A 19,386-nucleotide genomic window follows, 5' to 3' on the forward strand; every position below is an offset into this window, starting at 1 on the left:
TAGTAGGCAAGGACTGGGACTCGGGCACTTGGCACTAGTTTTTCCATCACTGTACGCACATTAGTAAGATCTTCATGCTGTACATATAGTATGAGCTCAGAGACTTAAAAAGGAGGAGCATGCAGATGTAGAGATCTATATATATATATATCTATATATATATATATATTTATATAGCTGAGTAATCCGTTATGTGTACTCAGAGATGCCAGTTTATTTTCCTTCATTGTAGTTCTTTTTGGTCAGTTCTGTGTGATCGGAAGTTAAATTCCTGATAGAACCTTGTCATGCTCTGCACAATTGTGCCAGCGTATCCAGGGGACTCTTTCATGTTCAGAAAGAAAGGGCAGGCACTGTGTGGATATTTTGTGTGTACACATGCATTGATATTGTTTTCTGCTGTATTTGCATTAACTGTATTTACAAATGCATTTGCAATATAGGTGTACCTTAAAACAACATCTGCCCTTTGGTCAAAAACTACACTCATGAAAAAGGCCAATAAAGGTTGACACACACACACACACACACACACACACACACACACGACAGGAGTACAGGGCTTCAGTACAATCAGTCAGCTGACTTCAGGGTGCAATAGTGGTCCGAGCAGAGTGCAGTTCACTGTAAAATGTATGACCACCTATTAAATTCAGCCCTGGAGTGATCACTGTAATGTGAGAGAGTGTGTAATATATGGTCCATACAGGGTATTAGAATGAGTCTAAAGTCTCTGTATTTGGTATGGGAGAGCTATGCTCCTGCTCCCTGTCTCCTGGAATAGATCTGTACATTTGTTGTTGCAGATGCACAAATGTGACCTCAGCACAGCTTTCACAGAAAGCCACTAATCAGACCAAAGCAGGCACACTTTGACGTCCATGTGTCACTTCCATCACCCCAGCCTTTGCTTACTTTGGTCCATGTGATTACAGACATCATGCCATGTCGGCACTGCTATAAATATGGTTTGTTGCAAAAATCTTTCTGAAGGAGACATGGAGACAAAAATGAGGTACTGTGTGCGTTGAGATTTGCTTTCATGTTTTCTTTATTCCTTTCATATTCACAGCATGACATTATCATTTATCAAATTCATCTATTTCCTGCGTGATATTTAAACGCTGCTGAGGCCGAAGTGAACGGCACACAGTTGAATTCATTAGGAAGGAGGAAGCTAATGATTAGGCTACCACCTAGTGTGGGCAAAATGGGTTTTAGATGCCGTTGGAAATATTTTAATGACTGTGCTTATTGCCCCCTCTGGTGGACAGACAGGAAGCTTAGCAGCGATAGGGAAATTTCTCAAATAATTCCCTCCATATTAGTGTTTTATAATATATAAAAGTGGTATTAAAATTTGTTGCAGTTCATCTTTACAAGTAATATTAAATTACTTTAATTTGCCCAGTGTGCAAAAATGTTAATTATATTTACTGTTTTTTAAAACATTAAAGGAACATTTTCCTCAAGCAAAAGTACATATCTGAGTTTCTCCTCCTCACTTCAAGTCCCATAATGGGAGCTCATTCCATTCCTATAATGTTATATATTTACATATACATATGTATATATTTACATATTTACATGTTGGATTTCCTTATATGAATTTAAGGGGCATTGGTTTATTGAGTTTAATTATCTGAACTAAATCCAGTATCTTCTTCACTTTCGTTTGAAACAGTCATCTGTGACAGTTCTTTTTGGTCACCTTCAGAAACTGCTTCCTAAAGCAGCAGGTTACTTGGATCAGTCATAAAATGCCAAGACTGATAGAGCATCAGGGAGGAATTCTGGCTGCAGCCAACTGACTAAAAGGTTAGGAACAGGACTTTGTAAAGGCTTGGCACTGTCACTGTAACTCAACACTCAGTGTTTTGGGATGCGCATTGCTTTCACTGCAAACTGAAGTTGCAAAACAGCATAAGGTTTCTGAGCCTCCAGACCACCCCCCACATACACCCTCCCCACCCCACATCCCACCCCCCACACATATCTGGATGCGCGCATGCACACATCTCCTATGCTACACATAAACTTGCAGTTCTGTGTGCCAGAGGAAGCCATGTATATTATTATAGGGCACACCCATTGATGGCATGGCACTTTACAGTTGCAGTAGTAGTAGCACCACTTGCAAAGTCAGCAAAATCTTTTCTGGTATCTTGTTTTTAACCACAGGCTGGTCAAAATATTTTGAACCAAGATATGCTGAAAACTGAACTGTGCTTTTATTTTAAAAATGACAAAATTAAGGATTGCTAAAATGCCGTGCATGTACATGTAAATTATTGCTGTGTTGCATTATAGTGTGTGTTGTCCATTTTGGTTTATTTACAAATAAATGTTAATTTAACTTGATATCGGGAAATTGTTAGTCTAACGCCAGTTGTGCTAGCTTCCCTGGTGATTATCTGGTGATTAACAATTCATTATTAGTGAGTTAAATTGCGTGCTATGAGACCACCGGTTATAATTCAATTGACTTTTAGAATAAGTCAGAGAAGGATGTTTACTCAGAATACCCAGTTTATTCAAAAACCTGAACTGAGTCCTAATTTCTGGAGCAGAAGATGGTGGATAGTAAGCTTTGGCTTAACGGATGTTTTAAATGATGTTTACTGAGTTCAAGACACTGCGGCACACTGAGAGCACAGCAGGCCAGACTTGCTGGTTGGCAGATACTGAGCCTTCTCTGTTACTGGGTTCCCTCCATGTTTATTGATCTCTTCTCATTCTTTCTGATGCCAGAACAAATCAGGCCCAGGACTCAAACTTGTACTAAGATTTTATTATTCATAGTTTATTATTCACTTTCATTTTTTGAACCAAACAACGAAAGGGTTGCACTGTATCTTAATTCAACACTTCTGCACTCCTAATACTGCATTTCAAGAAAGCTGAGCTGCTTGGAACTAAACAGCATGTAACGCAGTACTGGACACTGCAGGGCACTCTGACCAAGCAGGTTCATTACTGCTGATGGTGTCCGCAATGTACCCTGCTAATGTCTTGGCCATGTGGACACCCTGGTCGAGGCGATGGGGTTTCCCAGGCATGCTAAGGGCAAAGCAAAGCACAGGTCCTGCAGCAAGCCAAACGCCACAGCTCCAAAGATCTCCCTCCAAGTGCGGAGCAGGGGGCTACTGTGAAGGCAGCAAGGCACTGGACAATGAGAGCATTTATGTCAGTTTGGCTTTGCACTTCAACACATTTAATCTGAAATGAAACAATGGATTTTAAAATGGAAAATGTGATTTTTAATTTTAGGACTTTTACATCTATATTGTGTGCAGGACAAAAGGAATTCTAGCTCATATAATACATTGTCTACTAATTTTACAGGAAATCGAAAGGGAATAAAATTAACTAAATATATCAAGATAATCTCTAATAGTTATACTTAGTAAATTGTTGCAAATGCTTTGTAATCGATGTCTGAGTGCAACCCATAGGCATCACTAGACATAGACATTGCTTGTTTCAGGGATTTTTTCCTTCATGTAACTGCTGGTCATCTAACATATGGCACTCCATCAGCGAAACTTGATGTCATCGGCATGAACGTCTCCCAGTGGAAGTGATTCACTCATCTTTATTGACTGACATTGTATCTGCCACTAGACACAGCAGATAAAAGAAGAGTTCTGATGTGTATTGACGCTGCTTAACTGCTGAGATGTAACCCGGTGCTTCAGAACCCATGAGACAGGTCTTCACCTTGAGCAAGACAACACACACACTGCTAAAGCAGCTGTAGAGGGTTACAGGTTCAAAGGGCAGACGTTCCTTGGCTGGCCAAGTCAGTGGCCTGACGTGACCCCCACTGAGCTTGCCTTACACTCACTAAAGACAAACCTATTACTATTATAAACCCTCTGAGGTCATGCAAGTGAATATTTCTCTTCACAGTAACCTTGGTTACTTCAACTTTGTCCAAAACAAAGTATTTAAGATGTTTGATTACATTTAAATCACATTTAATGACGTATTCTGTATTCCTTTATCTGTAGTGAAATACATTTAAAAGTAATCTTCCCAACACTGATCCTGGATATTGTTCACAATCTGTTCCATATTAGTTCCTTGGTCCTTCTGCCATGTGGTCTTCTGTGATCTTTTATTGATTTCTTCTGATGTTCTTGCCTCATGACAACCTGCCTCACTAGCACTGACACCTCTTTGGTCATTATGGTGAGAGACAACAGCCATACACTCCAGAGGCAAATGCCACATCTAAACTCAACTCCCAACCTTTTCATAGCGCTCCTATGACACACAGCTGTGACAGCATCGTACCAGCTCACTGGCCTTTCCCCGCCCAGATTCAGGTCCCTCTCACCTGTGTACTGATAAGATGCACCTGTCTCTCATTCCAGTCACCCTTATAACATTCCAGTTTCCCACCTCCAACTCGTGAAGTATTGTATCCCTATATGCATGCCGAGCTTTCTTTGTTCCTTTTAATTCCCCTGGCTTTTGACCTCTGCTTCCTCCTCAGACTGCGCCTCGTTCCTAGCCCCTTGGATTACTCAGGTTCGTGCCTACTGATTTACAGAGGGAACAGTACTCTCGACTCTTCTCATCTGAACCTCCTGCGTTGACCCATTCCTGTCAGTGCCAATAAACTCTTGCAATTGGATCCTCAGTTACCTGTGTCTGGGAGTTCGTTACAACAGCTGGCCATTCCAAATATGAACACTTGTTGCCCTATAACAGCAGTATAATGGGAGACTACGTTTAAAAAGGACTACAATTATTGTATATAATCCCTTGTAATTCAGCATATTTCAAAGCCCAACAACAAAAAATGATGTCATTTTCCATTTACTTATACATATTGTATACAGTCCCCACCTCAGGCTTACATAATGTAATCATTTAAGCCAAGTAATATAATGATTTGTGTATACATTAGAGTATGTTCCCCCACTCAACCATTTAGGAATATTCTGCCTTTCCGGTAAATTACAATGTTCAAAAACACTTTGGTACACTATCTTCTTGCTTGAGGGTACAATCACCTTCCAGTGACCATTCCAGTCCTAGCCAGTAGATGGCATACACAAATGCTAATTAAGGATGTTGCAATAAAGTTATGAAACAGTGCACTTATTGGACATTTTTAAAGCCCCAAACAGTATATCTGTGTGATTTAAAGTGGGTTTACTGGGTTTATTACCTATGCAATAACTTGTGTAGTGCATCATAATATAGACAAATTACAGATACTGTCAATTACAACATTTATTACAGACTTTTAAATAAATTGAATTCTTTATGTTCAAACAACTTCACAGAATAAGACATGAGATATGTGCAGTTTATGAAATACTGTAAAAGATCAGTGCATCTTTTTACTGACTTTTCTAAATGGCGTATACAGAATATAAAAGGAAATACTGATTAATAATCGAAGAGCTTCTCCAGAGTGGAAAAAGCAAACATTAATTGATAACTGTGGTTATAACTGGAAGATAATTCTAGAATAATCTAGAATAATAATAATAATATAGTAATCTAGTAATCTGGTTACTTTTATGACCTCTTTTACCCAGTAAATTAAATAAACACTGAACTATTGAAATGTAAATTTATTGTATTGAGCTACTTTTAAATAGATCACTGTATTCTGTGTATGTAATCAACAAAACTGAACTTATTATTAATATTTCAGTACTTTTATTATCCTTATAAAATATTTCTGAAGTATTCTACTTTTTTATACTCAACAAAACTCATTACAAATGGCATTACATTAAAAACAATTATATCTTGCAGTAAAATGTACACTCCTTTTTCAATAGTTCAGTACATCCACCCAAAGTGAAGGTAACTAACTGTTTCACCAAATCTGCAGCAACCACTTTGGTATGCCTTTGTTTTGTGTTTCTGAAGTGGTCAATTATATGGTCAGTGAACAGTATTATTGAAGCCTCATGACGACAGCAAATTGGTGCGTGAGTGTGTGTGCTGTCTGAGCCCTCTCACACCCTTTCGTCAATACCCAATTATCCTCTCCGTTGCCTCTCCCCACTGATGGAGAATGCTGAAAATAGCTGCAAGGAGCATTGCCTCCTAATTGCAGCTACCACCACTCACTTGCTGTATTGATCATATATTAGGCGCTGGCTACGTGGGAGAGGCCACATGGAGCCGTGGCGAGGATTAGGGGTTGTCGAGTCCGGTGTCCAACCACCTCGCAAAAGACTTCCGTTAGTGTATGTTCCCTTGATAGGTTCTTGGAATGTATTCTTAACAAACAGTGGTAAAGGGTCACTGCTGTACCAGACAGATATACTCCTTGATGTATTAAAAACTTAAGATGAGAAGTTTCCTGGTAGATATTTTTGGTTAATATTTTCTGTTAAAAAGACATATTCACAGTGTTGTTACATTGCTGCTCTCCCATTGTTCAGGTGTTTCTGGAGTGCACTTTGATGTGCACAGCACCACTTTCAGCTCTTTATCTCTTTCTTCTAGCTCTTTAGCTTCACTCGCACCTTAAATTAAGGCTTTTATTTGGTCTAGAATGTATCCAACAAATAAACCCAATCCCATAGAAATTATGCTCCAAAGCCATTTTAGTTAATACTAGTCTTCAGCACAGAGTGCAGTAATGGTATACTGTCTAGCACTGGCTTTCCTCTGGACCACTGTCGGATTCTGCCCAAAGGTCAGTTTTAAATGAGCAATTTGCTCCCTGTGGGTGCAATCTGTAAAGGCACTGCAGTGGTGAGTCCATGTTGCTGGGTTTCAGGACAGAATCCCAGCAGTGCCATGTGCTGTTTGTCCCTAGGAGACCTCGGCCAATTAGACACATTTTTGTTGGAAAGTGAGCCTGACAAGGTTCCTCTCTCTGATTTTGCTACACGTTAGCCTCACGTTACTGTATGTGTGTACTTTTGGGAAGATGTTTGGGGAAGATATGCTCACAGGCTTTGCTCATATCAGAGGAAGCATGGACTAGATTTTCTCTTCCCTGATTGGTCATTATGAGGGCTGGACCCTATTCTGCTGGACTGATTAAGGTGACTAAAAGTAATACAGTTATGACAAAAAAATGGTAATAATGACAGCAATAGCAGACCTGTTCCTAGCATACCTGTAGACCTGTAAAAAATATAATGTTGACATTTTCTTGAGCTTTAACACAAAGTACTATAGTGTTATCCATTATCATTACTTACAAGTCACTGAAGGTCTTAATTAAGGTCAAAGTTAACATCTTTTAGTTTCTGAGCTAGTGTGCCTCCTCACTCTTACATGCAGTTACACATATTTCCATGCTCACAATAAAGAATCTACCAGACATGGTGCTTATCTTCTTTGTCTAGTCCTTGTTCCACACTACTACACATCTGCACACAAATACTTAAGGTGATTTTACCATCCAGTCACTGAACTGAATATGATGTGTGGCAATTTGTCGAGCTCTCACAACTCCTGGGGCCTATTCAAGGACATTGGATGTTGCGTGTAAACCAAGCTCATGACATCATGAACAAGCTATAAACCCAGAGAGGACCTCTAAATGAAGCCCCTGCCGGGGCAGTGTGGGAGGAAGCGCCATGGATGCAGGAGGGATACTGCTTCTCGTCTTTGCCCAGCAACCAATTACCCATACCTGTTTGTCCACAGTGGCCCATGCTCATGTGGGGAACAGTACCTTGGCTCTTTCCCTCTCTGTCTGTCTGTCTTTCTAATATATATACAGACTTTTCTTAGTTTCTTCCAGGAGGACCCATGACAAGGTCAACGAGAGCTCTGCAACATGGCTATTATTAAAATGACAAAATTAAATAAATAGACAGTTTATTTACATATTTAGTTTATAAACTGCATTGTCCCGTTCTCTGTTGTCTCTTATTGATTGGTTTTGCCCTTTTGCGCATTCAAAAATCACTCTCCTTTAAGAATAAGCCGTCGGAGAAACGAGCAGAGGAAAAATCTTGCACATGCCACATACATAGCCACAGGCAACATCTCACTCCATGCTAAAGCCGCCGCGATGCTTGATAGGGTCAGCTGTGAAAATACTCTCAGGTCAGAAGAAACCTATCAGAACGCAATGCACTACCTCCCCTGTGCCCTGGAGCTTACCAGCTCTCAATAAACTGCACATATATCCATATATTTTAAGGTTGCATTCGAAGCACAATGCAAGAGAAAACATCATTTGCTTCCAAGGAAATAAATTAAAGACTGCAGGAAAATTGACAGATGTTGTGCTTAATAATGAATAAGAGGCCATCTTCAATATTTAATAGTGTGTGATGTATTATATATGTGCCATCATTCCCATCTTTATAGATCAATTACCAGATATATCATTTACAACTCTTTGGGATTACTCAGTTAATTTATGCACGCTATGCAAAATCGAGCTTCTAAACCCTAAATGTCAGACAAACGAATTTGAGAGAATTTACATATGGAAGATAAATATGAATGGCTCCAACTTAAGAAACTTACAAATGTGACAACTTTTAAAACTTGTGAGCAGTCACTGGTAGGCTTACGTTGTCTCGATGTAATTGGACGCGGATAAAACACTGTGCCTACGGAAGTTTAGGAGCATGCACCATCTCGCTGTAAACAGACATGGGCGAAGAACAGGTAGAAGTGCAATTCCGTGTGTAGGCAAGCAAGCGGCGCTGACGTGCCCTGTACGCGCCGCACAAAGGCGAAGGCGAAAGGGGAGGAGCGGAGCTGGAGTAAAGTAGCCGCACGGTGAGCCTGAGCAAGCTTTCGCTCGCGTCTCGATATTAAGGCTAGGGAGCGCTGCTCGCGCCCCACGGCATCTGTCAACTCCGCTATAGCTGCGCGAGCAACTCGTCACAGCGGAGTGTGGCTGCACGCACAAAGAGACAGGAGACGCCTGATAGATGCACCAACTACAAGGAACGTACTAGCACACTTTGTGTCATGCAGTTAAACAGCAGCATGCACTGAATGAGGAACGCGTCTACATCTGGGCGACGTAGGAAAACAAGGACCAACGCCGAGGCTTCGGCAGCAGTTCCCGAGGTGAGGCTAAAAGCGCCGGTGACCACGGTGAATTACCGTTACTTCGTGCATTTGTGTAATTTTGGCTGTGCGCTTGACAACCATGGCAAGCAGAGCAGACGGCGTGCATGATGAGATCAGCAATACCGCATGCCAGACGTCCTGCATTTATGACAGCAGAAACTGCGCGTGAGCTATCCTCTCCAAATGTCATCCTAATCGTACGGGGTGTGCGGCTCCGGTGCTGTGCGCAAGCGCTCATCTTCCCACACGGGAGGAAAAAAACTTCCTGTTAGGCGTTTTAGAAGCCAAACAAGACTGACACCAACGTAGCAACTGGACTATACTTAATATTTTCGATAGAATGGGCACGATAGAAAAAAAGACAGCAATTAAAGATGTCATCATATTTTTACCTGGTAGATGTCAGGTCATTGCCGCCTTTTAACCGAGCTACGTTTTAAATATTGACATGTTAGATCATGTACGGAGTACTGTTGTAAAACGACCAAGTTATAGACGAAATTGAATAGGATGCAGGCAACGGTTCAGTCAGTTGACTGTTCTTAGACTCTATAATCTGTTACACTTATTCCCTTAAAATAACTCCACGATAATGTTAATGTCGGCTCAGTTATATACTATACTCTAATTACTTTTGTTATATACTATACTTTATTATACATTGGTTATCTGGCTGTTTTTGTTGCAAGACAGGTCATTTCTTCTAATGAATCAAATGACCCCTGAGGAATTATGAGGACAGACTTTCCAACTGTCAGACAAGCTGTTTTTTGTCTGGTGTCTACCAGTAAGCTCTACTGGACTTAATTTCACAGTGAAATTGTACTGGATCCAGATGAACATGTGGAACGCAAGCTTGCTTGTAATAAGAGTTTCTATACTGTACAAGGTGAAGGCATCTCCGATAGAGACGAAAGTGTCTCATTTAAGAGCGAGCCACTCGGATGCCAACTTCTGTTTCACTGTTAGGCCTGGCCTGTGGCTTTAACAGCACACTGTCAGGAAAATCTTTGTTCTGTCACATACTGTTATGTTCTTTCACACTCAGAACTACAGGTACAGATGTATAGCTCAAGTCTCAGTGGAATTGCACTCCTGTCATGTTGGCTGAGCTTCCAGGAGCAGTGGGAAAGGGCAGACACCAACACTGATAATATTGGCAAATCTATCAGCCAGCATGGAACATACAGGATTAAAGGCTTATAGCACGGTCATCCCAGAACAGGGCTGGGGACCTGAACCTGTTAAATTGAGAATCAACTCTGAGCCAGCTAAACACATACAGGTCTGGTGGGGGAGGGGTTGAGTAGATGGAGTGCCCTGCTGTGGGAGGGTTGAGTAGATGGAGTGCCCTGCTTGACGAGCCCTCTTATATAGTCCCTTTTTCTCCTGAGTATCATTTATATTTACTTGTTGATTTATTGATTTATTGCATATGTTTTTACAATGTTCATTTCTGTGTGACATTAGCCTAAAAGCTAACCCCTGTGCACAATGGACCTTGGTTCCTCAAAAGCCATTTTTAAATGTCCCTGTAATAGAAGCTATAAGGTCCTTAACCTAAAGTCATTGCCAGTTCATAATGGTGTTTCTGGTGCATTCCATACCACCAGACTGATAAGGGTTATGCATTTGCAATTAAGTCTCTATTTGTGACTTGAATCCTAATTATGAAGGTGCCTTAAATATAAGTTTAGGTCAGAGGTGGTGTGATATCCTTATTTAATCATTGGCTAAATATTTCATTTTATTCAGTAATTTCCTATTGTGCAGGGCAGCTATGATACTGGCTATCTACATCGCCTTGTTTATGTTGTATTATTGAAGGTTAAAGAGGCATTATGATTTATGTTAAAATAGCAATAAGCATCTGGCTGCTCAGTCACAGGAGAGTGCTCTGTTTTTTAAGAGTGGTCAAAGGTGGTATGAAGGATACTGTGTGCCTTGTAGATGGACTCGAATGACCAATAGCTTGTGAGTAGAACTCCCCGTGGCATACTGCTCCCTGACTTGTCTCCATATTTAGGCAGAGAGGCCCATGAGGATGCGTTGGCAGCACCAACACAAGCTAAACAAACAGGTGAGGGAATGGATATCCTACTTTACATGGCAATCCGAATCAAGAAACTTCAGCAGGAGGCAGAACGGCAAGAGCCGATCAGTGAAAGACTGCAGCCACTGTAAATCTGGCTCATAGTTTGTGTGTTGCAGCCAGATAGTCAGACAGGGCTTTCTGAATACCAGCACCCGTGATGAGAGTTAGTATGCAGAATATTCAACCACAGTGTCCAAAGCAAAGGGAGTAATATACTTGCTAATGCAGAAAGGGCAAAAGGCTGTGAGCGAACCGCATGGTTTCTGAGCTCTTAAGAGGCTATGCGAACCATTAGTGGCAGTCCCTGCTACCCATATCCTGCCTGATCTTTCACCCTCAACTCCCACTACACAGAGAGCCTGGAGCAGCTGCCACACTCGGTTTTGTATGCTATTTCGGATACCATATGAGAGGGAATTTTATCTAGCAGTGAGTCACCATGCACACAGTTTATATTGTATACTCAGTTTGTTAGTAGGTTCTGTCACCTCATCTCTGTGTGCAGTACATTCATTGCAAATCAGTGCATTCATTGCATTGTACCATGTATCAGTTGGATTTTGTTACAATTTCGAGATATTGAAAATAAATGCCTGTTGTAATTCCAGCCTGCTTTGGATGTGACGCTGGCATCGTCATGTAGGATTGGAGTCTGTTTTGTGAGAAAAACTCATCATATCGTAATACAGCGCCGGCAGGACGTGAAGCACACAGAGGTGGCCATGCTGTTTGTATCAGGTTTCCCACTGTACCCGCACTGTGTACCCCTCCCAGCATGGTACAGAGTCAGACACTTCCCCATCTCTGTCTTCTCTTGCCTCTACACTGTGCCAATTCAGCCAGGCCCTCTAAATTTATCTCCCAAAATTTCTAGATTTGTTTCCCTTTTTTTGCACGGCATTTCCCGCTCTTTATTGTCCCCTGTGGGATTCTTCAAGTGGAAGCGAGTTGTCTGGTGTTTCTAGAAGGAGCTATGGTGCCAGGGCTGTTGCACAAGGGGACGTTATGTAATAATTTATTTGCCGAGCAAATAATTGAATCGGGCTTCAAGGATAACTGCTCTATCTAGGGCAAAGGAACGAACTCAGGTGGAAAGCCATGCGGATAATTTATGATATTCTGCAGTGCACTTGGCTTCTGTGGACAAATCTGCTGTGGCCTGGAAGCTAGCCACAGCACACTGCCCTTCTGAGGTCACTCTGGCCATTTAAATATGGTTTCATCTAAATGTGGTTTAACACAACTACCGAATGTTCATGTAAGTAATGGTGTCCAGAGCTTCTGTTGGAGCTAGACTGGGAGAGGATGTGAGGCTTGTTCACTCTTTGCAGAAAAGCATACTTCAAAGTGAAGCTCCTCACTGTCCTTAGCTGCTGACAGGAAAGTAAGCAAAAAAGCAGGCAGAGAAGCAGCTTTTAAAATGACATGTTTATTTTGCAGACTAACCACCAAATCAGAACTTCTTTCCAAATGTTGTATTGGACAGTGATGGTGTTTGATGAAAGGCAAAGATTTGTATCAACTTTATTTATTTTATATGAGAATTATTTTGATAATACTCATGCGCATGTGACAAACATGACGGACAAAATTTAACATGATCAAAATCTGTAAAAATTTGTCACCATCTATAATTCTAGGATATACAAATCTAACAGGGATTGCTAAGAATAGCTGTTGATTCTGTGTGATAATTACTTACTTCCTTGTCATATAGTTATTTACAGTAATATGTTTACTTTTGTATGATTTAGGACTGGTATGATAATGCAAAATAAATACATTATGGCATACTGGTATATGTACTGAATTAATTAAACCTAAATCTTGAATGATTAATCTTAATAATCATATAATCACTCAATTAGGAAAGTGATTCGATCTAGTCATAATATTACAATAATATTATGATTTAGGAGTGGTAGGATTATGTGTAAGAAATACATTAACTCATATTGGTATATTTACTGCATTAACCAGAGATTTTCAAAATTAAATAAACAGAGAGATCTAAATCTTGGTTGATTAATCTTGAGTGACTATTAGAAAAGCGATTGCATACCCATGAATATCTAGTGTTGTCGGGCAAGATGGGCATACATATGCGACATGGAAATATTACTCCATGGAAATATTAATCTTATGACTTGAAATGCTTCTCCTTCCAAAAATAAGGCTTCAGGCAGGGAGCCCACCTGGTTGATAGTGCCATCGCCATGGAGAATTTGAACACTACAGTTGAGAAAATTGCACGTCGCCACCTTCATTTAGAAGTGCTAGTGGCACACACGGAAAAAACAAGACGGAAGACATTTTCACTGATATTAGTAGGAGGCCGTCGAAATTAAAGTGGTGTGAAGTAGTGGGGACTTCCTAGCTGCTTGCAACCTGAGCAGAAGTGGAACCTCCTGTCCATAGCAGGCTGCTCCAAGAGGAGCTGAGGCCACTGTAATTGTTCCTGAAATGTCCCACCAAGAGAAAAGAAAGCAGAGAATTCTAGAACCAGGAAAAATTGGATGGCTTCCATGGAAACAGAGCAGAAAATATTTGATCATTTTGCACTTACTACTGGCTGCATGACAGCTGTTTGGATATATTATTTTCTCTATGTGTTTGAAGTGTTTTGACACTTAATACCATGATTAAAGTATTGTGAAAAATTGTATATTTGCAAAGCAAAAATTCTGTTTTGAAGCTTTTTCTTTATTTTTTGGACTGGGATTTTGGCTAAGACCAGCAGGTTTGCCTATTACTCTCTGTCCCCAGTTTATGTTCCCAAGGGAAGTGCAGCCTTCCTTACATGGCCTTGAGTCAGCATGTGCCTCCAGGTCTCAAACAGTAGCTCAGCTGCCTGATTACTCAGCATCTGCATAAAAAAAGCTCAAAGCACTCCCAATCAGCAGAAAAGTATTTACACAGATACCAAAACAAATGTTAATGCAATTAAGCAATTTTCCAGTTTTACCATAATCGATTGCAAAGTTCATTTGGCTTTTAATACTCAAAATAATCTTCTTAATTTCTCACCAGAGAGTCATCTATAGATTGATGTATACTACAGAAAATTACTCCATGCCGAACATAGAATGAAAATAAGAATTTTAAAAAATGAACATGGAATAAAATATTTTTCATTTGATCAAACTGATTCTAATATTTTTTCATGTCATGGTATTTGTTGTATTATTTTTAATTCTGAAACTATAAAGCAATTTTTTGGATATCTGTGAATATTTTAATGGATCAGTTTATGTTCTGATATTAGTTTCAGGTAAAATCAGCTAGTGGGTTTTAAATGTTTTAAATGTGAAGGTGTGCTTAGAATAGGTAAGAGACCCTCCCCCTTCAAGCAGCCATTATCCCAAATGGAGTCAAAATGAAACACGGTAGCACATTATTAATGGTTTGGCTTTATCTCAAGGCCTGTAATTGCTCTCTGGTGATAACCACGTATTTTGATTAAGAAATGCCATTATAACAAATGTATTATGTCTGCATGTCTGTTTATTTGCCACATTACTATTATCAATTCATAATTACAAAAGAAAATGATTTATTGCTTAAGTTGGTGAAAAATCAGTACATAGATAGTACATGGGTATCCTCTCCATAATTGTGTATATATACACAGGATAAGATGTTGAATATTCTATGCCATTAGAACACCATTAGAGCTTGACATAGGGACGTTTAAAAAGAATTGTTATGATTTTTTGTTTGTTTTCTTTATTATTCTTTCACAATTAAAGACAAACTATTAATGCACTTTTCATTGTATAATATTGTTCAGTGACTTAACATAAAAAACCTCATCCACTGCTGATGTGCAGACTATTTCTTGCCAGCCCAGCAGACATAGTGGACTTGTAGAAGTCAGTGAGGGAGTGAATTATCTTGAGTGCAGTAATAGGACAACATCCCTCATTTCGAGTAAACATTTTTTCTCGTAGTTGCTGATTGAAGAATGTTTGGGAGAATAAAGCAAGTGATGTAATGTGTCAAAGAAGCCAACAAGGGAAAAGCAGGAACCCTTCTGTCTGGACTCAACACGACCACATTAATAATACTCTTCTGTGCATCTCAAAGCAATTATGGCTGTGGTTGTGATTGCATTTGGAACCTTATTAGACAAAACAGAAATGATGGTTGTCCTTTGCTTATGCAGACAACATTGACATGTACTTAACATAGATCCCCCTTTCTGTCTCATGGCATGTGTATGATTGCGCTATGTGAAGAGCAGATAATGACACCGATGATTTAGTTCTCCATTTATATGTACTGGGACAGTTTTCTTAAAGATTTTACAGGCACCCAATCGATCTTCTGTATGTATACGAGAATCCTGACTGTACGCTTGATTTGACTCTATCTGACAGTGGTGATTTTATTGTGAGAGTTTTGCAAGTGAAACACACAGGTTTACAAAGATGTTTATGTGATGGTCCTCGGTACTGAAATTGTGTTTCCAATATTTGGATTTGTTTGGTTTTTTTTCATAGTGATGAGGAAAAAGACAATAATTCCCATTTAGGCATTGTGGCCTTATAATATCCCCTGAACGCAGAGGATGTAACAGGTTACCACAAAGGCTCGTGCTGTTGGATTTAGATTCGCTTTGTGAAATAACAGGAGAGGCTCTGTTTACTTTGGACAGGAGTGCTATTTGATGTGTCACCTCACTGTACATGAGGTCAGCTCATGACACTACTGCAAACAGAAATATCCTCAGTTCTAGGTCTCAGATGCCATCATTTCACTGAGAAATGTCTTTCTTTTATATAAGATACCAGTTGACTGTTGCTTTAATAATTGGTAGGTACTCTTATCCAGAGCACTTGGCATGTATTTATTAGTAGGATATCGAGTGTATTTGCTGGGACTTGAACCCATGATCTTGGTGTTTTTAGCACATTAGGCTACTTTTCATACCAGGATAGCTAAAGTTACACTCTTTGCATTGGAGAGCATACTGAGAGCAGTGCCATCATCCCCCCAAACCCTTCTGCAATCCAGTGTTTTTAAGCCCATAGTGAAACCAGTAAGTTTGAGATTTAAAACCTGGAGGAGTGAGGTGTAGAACCTTCCAGTAAAAGTTGACGGCATTATCAGGGAACACTTGGGACGCGACTGTCTATTGTCTCTCGTGCTACTTCCTTCTCTCCATCACATCTCTGCATTAAGCCTGTTGGTTTTGTCTTTGCAGCAGCACCTGACTGTACTCAGAAGATCTCATTAGACTGTGATGAACACCGCCATCTTCCACAGACCTCAGGTACCGTGACTCAAAAAACAGCCTTTTTGCCCTCAGCAAGACATGTTTTTAAATTTAATATTCCTGTGTTGTATGTAGAAAGGGGTGATAGGCTTTTGTTTTTCTGATGTGTATTTTTTGTTTTTTTATATAAATGTTTGCATTCATATATACAAATATATATATATATATATGTATGTATGTATGTATGTATGTGTATATATATATATATATATATATATATATGTATGTATGTATGTATGTATGTATGTATGTATGTATGTATGTATGTATGTGTATGTGTATATATATATATATATATATATATATATATATATATATATATATATATCTCTGAAGAAGATCCCAGGTGAGTAACTGCAGTGTGTGTGTGTGTGTGTGTGTGTGTGTGTGTATATATATGCATACACAGACATATGTACATAACCTGCTATTTACATGCTTTGTGCAAATGGATCTTGGTATTTTAAAGGTCAGAGTTCAAGTGTAAATGCCATAGGGAGTGCTCAAATTACTCTGCTCATGCATCAAGGCCTGATTAAACGAAATGGTGTAATTGGGTTACCCTGCTATGGAGCCTGCATAATGGGACATGCTTTTGAATCCAGGGATTCAGTCATGATGGTCATCCGAGAGTTTGTATTAGTTCAATGTTTCACACATTCTAAGTTTCAGCTTTTGTTCATTAGGCAAGGATCAATACTAGTTTAAGGATCAATACCAGTTTTTCCTGTTAGGAGGACATGCTACATTTCAAATATAAATTATATATGAAGATTGACACATAAGGGCACTTGTAAATTAATGCTGAATTTCAACAAGGATTTTTTAAAAATAAAATAATTTTTTTCCCTGTATTTTATATAAGTGCTGACCAGCATATGCAAAACAAACTCACTGAAATGAGGTCACACAGTGGTGTCAATATTGAGCCTTCATTGTCCTGTCACTTGTTTCTAATGAGCTATTGAGCACAGTTACTCAAGAGGGTCACAACACAGCTAGCTGCTTGAAAAGAGGCTTCAGTATTCAGGAGAGACCTGTTATTGGGGCTTTTGCCAATGATGAAACTCTACAAAAAAGTAAATAATCCCCCCTTGTGATTATAACAGTGGTATATCTAGACCTCCTATATCTGGAGTTGTAGATTGCATGCATATTGTGCATGATATGCATAGTCATTATAAGACTTATTGGATTTGTCTTTCATTTAATGTTCAGTCACTCTTCTCAAACAGCAGTGACTTGTGGTTTCTCAGTTCTATTCACCTTCAATACCCATGCCTACACATGTGCACACACACACACACACACACACACACACACACACACACACACATGTGCACAAACACTCTCACAAACACACACACACACACACACACATCCACACACACACACATCCACACACACACACACACACACACACACACACACACACACACACACACACACATCCACACACCCACATGTGCACAAAGATGCAATGATTGAGACATCTCAAACCTGGTTGGTGGGTGGTGCAGTGTCATGGTCATAGAGGGTCCCTGGGGGCTTTCTCCCAGCAGGGGTCACACCATGCTATCGCACACGCGCCATTGAGCCTAATATGTGTGAATGAGGTCCATTCACAGGCCATCATGATCCAGCACAGAGCCTGGGTCTGGTAAAGGCCTGTTTGAGATTGTTCTTTAATGTAAACACCATCTGAGAGAGTAGGCAGCACATAAATATCCAGCCCCTGAGCTACTGCCGAGCAACGTTTCTTCTAGGTTTAGGTAACATTATGCTTAGACTTTGCAGTGCCAGTAACATCTTTTACTGCCAGGATCTAGTTACTGTATTCATGGCTAGAGTAAAATCAGTAGATAATAGTTACAGTATGTCACATTTGGCTGAACGTGGAAAACAACCCTTTAAATTAATGCACCACTTATGATCTTTTTTTTTCACCCTTTTTTTTACACAAAATGCAGCAGATTAGTCCAGACACGTATAGGGAGTATATCACAATTTTGGGGATATTTAATTTTCTGTGATATTTAATTTGGGCAATTCTTTTACTTTAGCCCAGGATTCTGTCATATATGTTTGACTGAAAGGCTTATACATGGTTCCAGACTGTTTTATAAACATCCACGAACAGGTTTTTCAGATTGCATTGAAAGAAATATCGTGCATTGTTTTTAACTCATTAGGTAATGAAGACACAAAGTTCCTAGCAAGGAAAAACCCAATGAGATTGACAAGATAGCAATAAAAATCAGAATAGGTGAACATAGGCTAAATTATTGGCCATACATGTCTTTACTGTGGATCTAAAAAGGAAATATGAACTTTACCTTCTTGATGAGTATGATATCTCTGCAGAGCACATGTTGTGCGAGTAGCAATAAGAATAGTAGTAGAGGTCACGTCCCAAACGTTTTATGGCACTGGTTAACCTTAACATGCTTTGTTGCAATGCAAAAAATTTGCTATCTGACCATTCTCAAATTTGCAGAATGACCAGTCATATCTGGTGCTGCTTTGACATTCATCATGTTGTCATCATGTCATCATGTTGTGTCATGTCCATCATGTTGTGTCATGTCCATCATGTTGTGGTTGTGCTGATCTGCAGGGAGGAGTTTTTGGTTTTTGGTTGGTTTTTTTTTTGCTACTGATAGAAAGCTGCAGAGAAACACTAGCAAAGTCGGTCATCTCTAGTCTCTTTGATGGATAGACCAAGTTGGGGCATTTACAGATAGCCACAAAGCTAGCTTCAGTGAACCAGGAACTGTAGCAATCGCTAGGTCCAGACAGGGTGGATTAGTGATTGCCAAGAGCAGAACAGCTACAGCTATAACCTTGTGCAGTTCTGTGATGGAACAGAGATGCTATCTGGGAAGGTGCTTTCTAACAGAGATTTGCATGGCAGTTAACAGTTTTGCCTAACATAGATTTGCCTGATGACATTTCTTCCACAAACATTCTGTATGCGTTT

General features: G+C 39.8%; 1 protein-coding gene across 4 annotated transcripts in view; it reads left to right on the forward strand.

The window, feature by feature from the left end:
- Window positions 1-8,718: 8,718 nt before the first annotated feature.
- klhl29 (kelch like family member 29) overlaps window positions 8,719-19,386 on the forward strand; it is a 136,170-nt gene continuing 125,502 nt past the window's right edge. For 2 of the 4 annotated variants that reach the window (XM_035524689.2, XM_026997772.3), the window contains exons 1-2: window positions 8,719-9,030; window positions 16,335-16,403. The gene's annotated coding sequence lies outside the window, so the exon portion shown is untranslated. The remainder of the gene's footprint in view (window positions 9,031-16,334; window positions 16,404-19,386) is intronic. The other 2 variants (XM_081717934.1, XM_026997780.3) reach the window with 1 other exon arrangement.

Source organism: Electrophorus electricus, chromosome 7 (assembly GCF_041902795.1).
Source record: "Electrophorus electricus isolate QZ-2024a chromosome 7, ASM4190279v1, whole genome shotgun sequence".
Classification (NCBI taxonomy): Eukaryota; Metazoa; Chordata; class Actinopteri; order Gymnotiformes; family Gymnotidae; genus Electrophorus; species Electrophorus electricus.